This window comes from Lathyrus oleraceus, chromosome 4 (genome assembly GCF_024323335.1).
Source record: "Lathyrus oleraceus cultivar Zhongwan6 chromosome 4, CAAS_Psat_ZW6_1.0, whole genome shotgun sequence".
NCBI classification, from domain to species: Eukaryota; Viridiplantae; Streptophyta; class Magnoliopsida; order Fabales; family Fabaceae; genus Lathyrus; species Lathyrus oleraceus.
In genome coordinates, this window is record NC_066582.1 from 211,747,725 (window position 1) to 211,756,625 (window position 8,901).

Here is an 8,901-nt window from a genome sequence, read left to right on the forward strand (position 1 = left end):
ATTCAAAATGATCATGTGATCCACACCCAAGCAAATAACCTCATCTCTATGAAAAACCCTGACTGGTAGAATGACACTGATTAGGGTTGACCAAAGGTCAAAACCCTAACCCCAAGGAACCTGATCCTGAACAATGAACCCCTTGCAGATGACATAACCATGATGATGATGATGTACCCTTGCCAACAAGATAATGCTCAACCTCTGAAGGATCAAGAAACCCTAATGCACTGCAAACCCTCAGATGGTTGGTGATCAATTCAATAAGACCCTCAGGCTTGAACCCCACAACTTCTCCATCTCTGACAAGACTTTAGAGGATGACATGTTTATTTTCACATGATATGCAATATGCAATGACTAATGCCCTAAATATGAAATGCAATATGCTAAGCTAGTCCCAAGAAGAGGAGGGCAAATTTTGAGGTGTTACAGTTTCAAACATATTTTATACCAAAAACACATACACACATAAAAAAGGGCTCCCTAGGAGCACCTAGGACACTTTGGGTGCTAACACCTTCCCTCTGTGTAACCAACCCCCTTACCTGTAATCTCTGGCATTTTATTAGTTTTGATTTGAAAACTTCTTATATTTGGGTTTTGTTCGTGCTTTTCCCTTTTCCTTTGGAAACAATAAAAGTGTGGTGGCGACTCTGGTTTTATTGACTTTAAGTTATCCATAGCTTGATGGTCATGAATTTACTGCTACAACCTTCATATCATAAATATTGGGAAAATTATGGTTCTTGGAAGTTGACCTCCTAACTAGGGCACAAACAAAATGACCTATAATGTTTCACCTATAATGTCATAAAGAGTAACTTTTCTCTTGGAATCATTTTCATATGACAAAACGTGTAAGAGATAGGGTCTAGGGAACCCTAGTTTTGACTAGTTGACTTTCTCTGATCCACTACCTTGAACCAACTTGCAAACTTGAAGTTATCTTGATCTTTGGGACTCAAGGAGGATCATATATGTATAATATGATGTAATATGAAGTATCCCTTGAAATATTTGATCAATTATTGAAGAAACGTGTTGAGGAAGTCACACAAGCTTCAAACTCTTGATGAATTCTTGATCAAAATGATAAATGACGATCATGGAGATCCATACATGATGTTTAGAACTAATGTGAATCATCTCTTGATTGATCTCCTTGCACTAAGGGTCTCAAAACCTAGATGTGAACTTGATGGGGCATAGGTGGATGCATACACTACCTATAAAAGAAACAAAATTATACATACATATTTTTTTTTGCTATTTTAGTTAGTAAACAAAGAAAGATAAAGTATGATACAATGAAATATGCTTGGTGATCTCTCCCAATGCAAACCCAATGAATGAGGGGTAAAGATGATGCGATGGTCTGATCCCAAAGCCAATGCAAATGATGAGATAACATGAGAGATCTTAGGGTCAAAATCGGGGTCTTACAATATCCAAGCAAGCAATCCAATAGCTAACAGTCTTCAATATCTTCCAATGTATAAGATCAAATATTCCTTGATCAACTAAGAACAAACATCAGACACAAACAATAATAACAATATAATAATTAAGCACAAAGACATATTAGTAGATAAATAATAGGGATCCATGGTCTTGCATCAGATGAAGGCATAGTCAAAGGTATCTCAGTCTCAGATGTTGGCATTGGCCAAGTCTTCAAACCCTAAGGAAGGTTACCTAATCCTAACCCAGAAGTGAATATCATATCCAACATTCCACCAAGATTTTTTAAAGGTTTTTATTGTTATTAGGTGTTTTAAGGTCTTAAAACTACAATCAAAACAAAGACAAATAAACAGTATATACAATCACGTGATATGGTTCAAATGAGCAAAGTGAAAATGACTTAAATCATAAACAAGTTACATGAAATGTAAATAGAAATGAATGATAAAGGTGCTTGAAATATAAAGTTAATAAAGTGAATGACTTGAAAATAAAACAACATTAATTGAGAAGTTAGTCAATGGTTAGTCAAATGTTAGTGATGAGTTTTAACTTGTTAAGTCATTCTTTGGAGAACACTCAACCATTCATTCACAAGTATGAATCCTTGAACCAAGACATCATCCATGAGAAGGGCTCCAACTTGGATAATTCAACAAGTATGCCACTAGCTTTCATGAACGAAAAAAAAGGTCAAGTATCCACACAATGCCATGAAGAATGGGAGACTTACAATCTCACTTACTAGAATATTATGCCTTTTTTTAATCAAGTTTAGCTCTATGTTAAGCAATCGCAATTGGACTTATACAGAAGTCACAACTATCTGAGACCGGGAAATAAAAATATAGGTGTTAATGCATGTTAGAGATTTGGTACAAAGAACCAAACTCCTAAAACATACCACACACTAAAAGAAATGAGGGAAGGACCTATCTCAGTCTGGCTCATGTTGATTTATCTGACACAAGGTCTTTGAGGAATCAACTTGCATTAGACATGAAGAGATTTCACTGGTCAATGATGGATTAGGGAAGAATAGGGATGAAGATGAATAGGGAAGGGGAAATAGAATCCAAATTGATCACAAGAGGAAATTCATCTAATAAATACTATCCATTCATTTTGGGAGATGTAATGTATATTTCATTAATCCCCTCAATCCAATAGTATTGGTCAAACAAAAGTAAACTCAACCATGATCAAGGCCAAATAGAAAGTCAAACATCACAAGACCATAAAAATGACTCAACATAACTTTCAAGCATTTATTCAATTAAAAATTAATTTAAAAATGAATTAAAATGCATTTTAATTTGGTCAAAACCTCAAATACCTTCAAAAAATAAAAAAAATGGCCAAGGGATTTATCTTAGGTCAAACAAGGTCAAAGGAACTTAGACAAAAAATTTCATTAATTTTGAAAAGTCAGAAGTATTTTAAAACAACTAAAATTATGCACAAAAACATTTAATTCACGAAAAATACCAAAATTAATCCAAAAAATATTTTTAATTCAAAATATTGGAGAAATATATTTAAAGATTTTCGGTGAAAGTCCCATATTTTTTGGATTAAAAATGAAATTTTATGAATTAAACAAAATAAATGGATTAAATAGAAAATCAGAAAATATAGTAAAATTCAAAAAAACAAGGGTCGTCAGATCCCCCTCATTAATTGAGGTGGCGGATCTCATGGCCAAGCATGCGCTTCCATCAAGTTCCACAATCAACCCGTGTACACGCGTGGTAATCAGAAGCGAAGGTCGGGATTAAAACATTTTAAACAGATCAAGTGGTTGGGAATATGCCAACACACCACCGGAGCCCTAGCTCCAGTCATCTTCTCCGGTGGACCTCACTGGACTAGTCCACCCTCAACCAAATGGAAAATGAAAAACAAGGACACCATTTCAAAGGAAAAATGCTCAGGAGCTCGAATCTGACCTTAATTTCTTCCAATTCCAAGTACAATGAAAGATACATGGATTTGAAATTTGAGGAGCATGAACTAAGTTGCTTCGATTTGGCCTCAAAGCAACTCAATCTTTTTGCCTACATTGGTAGGTCTTCATACAACCAACAATCAATCAAAATAGTTGATAAATGAGGGAGAATCAAAGAAGAGAAGTTTGAGAAAATTCACCTTCGGGTAGCTTCAATTTGACTTGATCTTGATCTGAATCCACTTGGTTCTTCCTCCTCGTGCTTGCAGTGTCCAATTGAGATGAAAAAGGCAATGAATCCTTGGAGTTTGAATCTCAAAACAGAAGGTGAAATTCAAACTCGATTTCAAAGAAATCCTCAAGGTATTCTATGGAGTAGGATTCAGAAACGAGTAATAATATATAGTAAACGGAAAGCGACACCTCGAGTATCGTATCGCAAGGACTCTTGGAAAATTAACCAAGTATGAAAATAAAATAGGGGGTTTCGATTCAAATTAGAACAAGTGATTATAAAAAGTGATTATGAAAAGTGATTATAAAAAGTGATTATGAAAAGTGATTATAAAATAAGCCGATCTACTGATTTGGTTTCCTAACTTATCATTGGTTAATATAATTTTCATGCCCTAAGCAGATTCTAATCCCTTTTCGATTACCGTAACAATAACAAGCGCATTGATACTAATATATGATATGTGTTCCTAATTTCTGAATTAAGCAAACAGATTCCGAATTAAGCAAACAGGTTAAGCACACGCGAACTAAGAAAATGCGATTATGAAACATATATCAATCGAAATTAATCAACACATATTCTATAGAACTTGAATAAAGCATACAAGATATAGAACAAAATATTGAAAGGGAAAAGACATTTGATTGAAAATTAAGAAACCTCAAAGTATTGACGGAAACCGATTACAACAGATCAACCTTGTGAACTTTAGTTCTCCATAAAATCTTCTAAGAAATCTTGTATCATCAAAATTCAGAATTGGATTCATCTAGCAGTGAAGTACCTAATATAATAAAAGGGGAATTCGGGCCCTTATGGGATCTGACCCGAAAATTACAAAAATCGGTCCAAACTAACTATTTTAATTAAGTCTGGAACTTCAACGAATTATTCGACCCTCATTAACTTAGAATCAACTTTTGACTTCAACATGAAACTTTTAGCTTATCTTCTCAGGTTTCTAACACATATTCGAACGCATCAATCCGATCCTTGTAGCTTAAGTTATGATCTGCATAGTAACAAGGTATGAAATAACTATTTATGCTGAAAATAAAGTACGAAAATAAAATAAAACCAAAAATAAACTTAAATATAAAAATACACTAAAATAGTAAAAATAATATTATAAATTATAGAGTTGCCTAAGTACAATATTAGAAGAAGGTGCATCAAAATGCACTGATCAAATTCCCCCACACTTGAACTTTTGCACTCCGAGCAAAATTATAAATTCAAAACTCAAAACAGAAAGAAAAAAACAAGAACAAACAAAACATGCAATTCCAAAGTTTATCAAGATACAAGGTACAAGCAAAATTCTAAGTCTAAGCTTCAAGAATATGGTGTTAGTGAGCAACTTCTTGTGACATTCAAAGAAGATAGAAAAACAGATTACCAAATAGTACATCCAAAAGTAATAAGATCCTCACAGGATAAATTTCACTCAACTCTCAAGTGTTTAGGTTAACTGTTTACACTCAAAGCACAACATGAAAGTTAGTACTATCATAAGCTTGAAAAGACTCTAACATTGACAATTGAAATACATGCACACAAAGATCAAAAAGACTTTTATTTGGTTGTAACGTGGCCAAGGTAAGGGTGAGATAAATCCTAAGGGACATTAGGATAAAATTCAAAGAGACAAAAGAGACGTGAAAGAAACTGCGGGAGTTGAATTTACAAAATATTTCATTCACTTCAACAACTCTATAGTAACTGTTTTCATTCATATTTTTCTTTTCCTTTCTCTTTTTTTTTTTTTTTTTTTTTTCTTTTCATAAGGAGTATGTATTGACATGTATACATCCTTCTATTTTTTTTCATTCATTTTTTTTTCGTTTCTATTTTCTTTTTCTATTTTTCTTTTCTTTTTCTACCAACTTCTGAAATATTGCAAACATAATTATTCAACCCCACACAACTCCAAACAAGACTCTTTCAACCCTTTGAATAGGGTGATATAACATTGTTTTTCACTTCTTGGTTTGTAATGAGTTTTAAACAAAAAAAAAGGATAATAGGCTCAAGGGGGTTTCAAACAAGGGATGATATTATTTCAGGGTTGACTTTTTGGATAACTGGCTAAAAAACAAAAAACAAAACTGCCTTTATCATACCAGTGTGCACAAGTAAACAACAACATTAACAAGAGTCAATTCAAGTTCTAGAGACTAATAGACATGAGTGAATCACACAATAAAGAAAGAGATAGATTTTTGTATGTTATCCATATAAGGCTCAAAATATCACAAGGTTAATTGATCTATCACAAATGATGTACAATTTAGAGTTTAGTCATTCCCATCATACTAAAAATGCACAGCAAATTTTTCACATCACACCACAAGACTTTAGTCAGGAGAACTAAGAAAAATACTCATAATTGTAACTCAAAAACTAAAGGAAAAAGCATGCAATTTTTTTTATAAGAAAGCAAACAAAAATCAAAACAAAGAAAAACTGAAAACAAAATAAAGAAAACAAAATAAATAAATGGTTCCCTCCCCCACACGCAAAACATACATTGTCCTCAATGAAAGAGTATAAATATAAAATAAGAGTGAGGGAAAGGAAAGAACACACCCGAGGAGTCAAGGCGGATAAATGATCACATAAGCATCCTTTCCCAAAGAGAGCTCTTCTACAGTCTCTTCTTCCAAAGTCGGGTTCTCATGGAGTGGCTTTGGGTAGTGTCCATTGACCTTGAAATTTTAATTAGTGCATTTGCCTTGTATTCCAGGATCAAAGAAGAATCTTCGATAAGTAAAAGTGTTAAATAAGCACGTGAAAGTGATCTCCTTTTTCACAATATCAAGAATCAAAGGATTACGGGGCTGACTCACTACTTTTGTTTCATCTTTAAGTAAGATCTTATACATACATATGGATGGGCTAATATCACAAGTGTCAGCCAAGGTCCATCCAATTCCCTTCTTATGTTTCTACTTAAGTTGAAACTTTGATGAATAATATGAATCCTCGATAAGTGGTTTAGGCTCTAAAGAAGGTGGTTGTTCAGTCGATGGTATGTTAGGGGAAGCCGAGATATTGAGAGCTTCAACAACATAAACAACTTCATTTACACTGTCACCCTGCAAGGCAACATCAATCTCAGCACAAACAACACAACGGTTAGTGTTAGTACAGTCATCACATGAGTAAATATCATCAAAACCAAGTTGGAAAATCATCTAAAAACAAATTAGAATAAGCTTCATCAACAACTTCAGAAAACAACTCTATTTGAAAAACAGACTCCTCTTCCTCGTCAATCTTCTTATTTTTCAATACTCTTTGTAGGAAAGGGATTGGTGATACATGCTTTTTTCAGCCTCAACAACAATAAAAGGTTAAGGTTTATTTTCAGGTGTTACACTAACAATTTTTTTATTTTTTTCTGGAGCTGGTTCTGTAACTTTTTCGGATCTCAAGGAAATTGTAACTTTTTGGATTAACTATTGTTTGGGCATGTAGTTGGTTTGATCCTTGAGCTTGTTTCATGACATTCATTGAAGTGGCAAGTTGTCCAATTTGTATTTGCAAAGTCTGAATACTATAATTTGTTCGCTGCTGAAATTGGAGACTGTTTATTACCATTTGCTTGACAAGTTCCTATAGTGAAGGTTCAGAAGGTGAAGAGCTGGTTACTTGTGGAGGGTTATATGGTGGTGGTGGTGGAAGGGGTGACATAAATTGTTCAACTAAAGAGGTAAGTTCATCAATTATGGTTTCTAGAGCCTTGTTGGAAGAAGAAACCTGAATCTCATTTACACCTTTTGCTTGGACCACAAAATTATCTCTTGTTGTAAACTGTTGGGAGTTAAGTGACATGTTCCCAATCAAGGATTTGGCAGCAACAAGATATTCGATACATAAAGCATTATAATCAATACCAGGGGCAACAAGTTTTCTCAGAGTTCTTTGGTCAGCCATGTTAAACTCAATAGAAAAGAAAAATCAACAAACAATGAGAAAACACATAACTAATTCAGCAATGTGGCAACAAATAGGAAAATACCGACAGTGTCCCTATTAAGAAAAACAATTGAAATACGGAAAAAACTATTAAAATAAAAGGAAAAAAAATATAAAAACGCAAATATTAATCTAATAATGTCAATTAAAATTTTTGAGAATTTTTTCGGAATTTTATGAAACTATCAAAACAGAAAAAAAAATCATAAAAAATAGAAAAATAAGGAATTTCAGGTTTTTAGGATGACTTCCACCATTTAGTCCCTAAATAGAGGCTTTAGATCCTTGATTTTTTCCTAGTTAATCGAAAAAGAATCGGAATAATTTGAGACGATTTTCTTAAAAATAACAGATTTTTTATCCTAAAACGCAAAAAGACCAGACGCAAGAAAGTTAGGGCAAAAAAATATTAAAACACAACACCTATGACTATAATAATGGTTAGACTATAATAATGGTTAAAATCTACAAGAGTCCCCAACAACAACGCCAATTTGATCAGCTGTCGCATACGGGTCAAAAACGAGTAATAATATATAGTAAACGGGAAGCGACACCTCGAGTATCGTATCGCAAGGACTCTTGGAAAATTAACCAAGTATGAAAATAAAATAGGGGGTTTCGGTTCAAATTAGAATAAGTGATTATAAAAAGTGATTATGAAAAGTGATTATAAAATATGGTTATGAAAAGTGATTATAAAATAAGCCGATCTACTGATTTGGTTTCCTAACTTATCATTGGTTAATATAATTTTCATGCCATAAGCGGATTTTAATCCCTTTTCGATTACCTTAACAATAACAAGCGCATTGATACTAATATATGATATGTGTTCCTAATTTCTGAATTAAGCAAACAGATTCCGAATTAAGCAAACGGGTTAAGCACACACGAATTAAGCAAACGCGATTATGAAACATATATCAATCGAAATTAATCAACACATATTCTATAGAACTTGAATAAAGCACGCAAGATATAGAACAAAATATTGAATGGGAAAAGACATTTGATTGAAAATTAAGAAACCTCAAAGTAATGGCGGAAACCGATTACAGCAGATCAACCTTGTGAACTTTAGTTCTCCATGAAATCTTCTAAGCAATCATGTATCATCAAAATTCATAATTGGATTCATCTAGCAGTGAAAGACCTAATATAATAAAAGGGAAATTCGGGCCCTTATGGGATCCGACCCGAAAATTACAAAAATCGGCCTAAACTAACTATTTTAATTAAGTCTGGAACTTCAACGAATTATTCG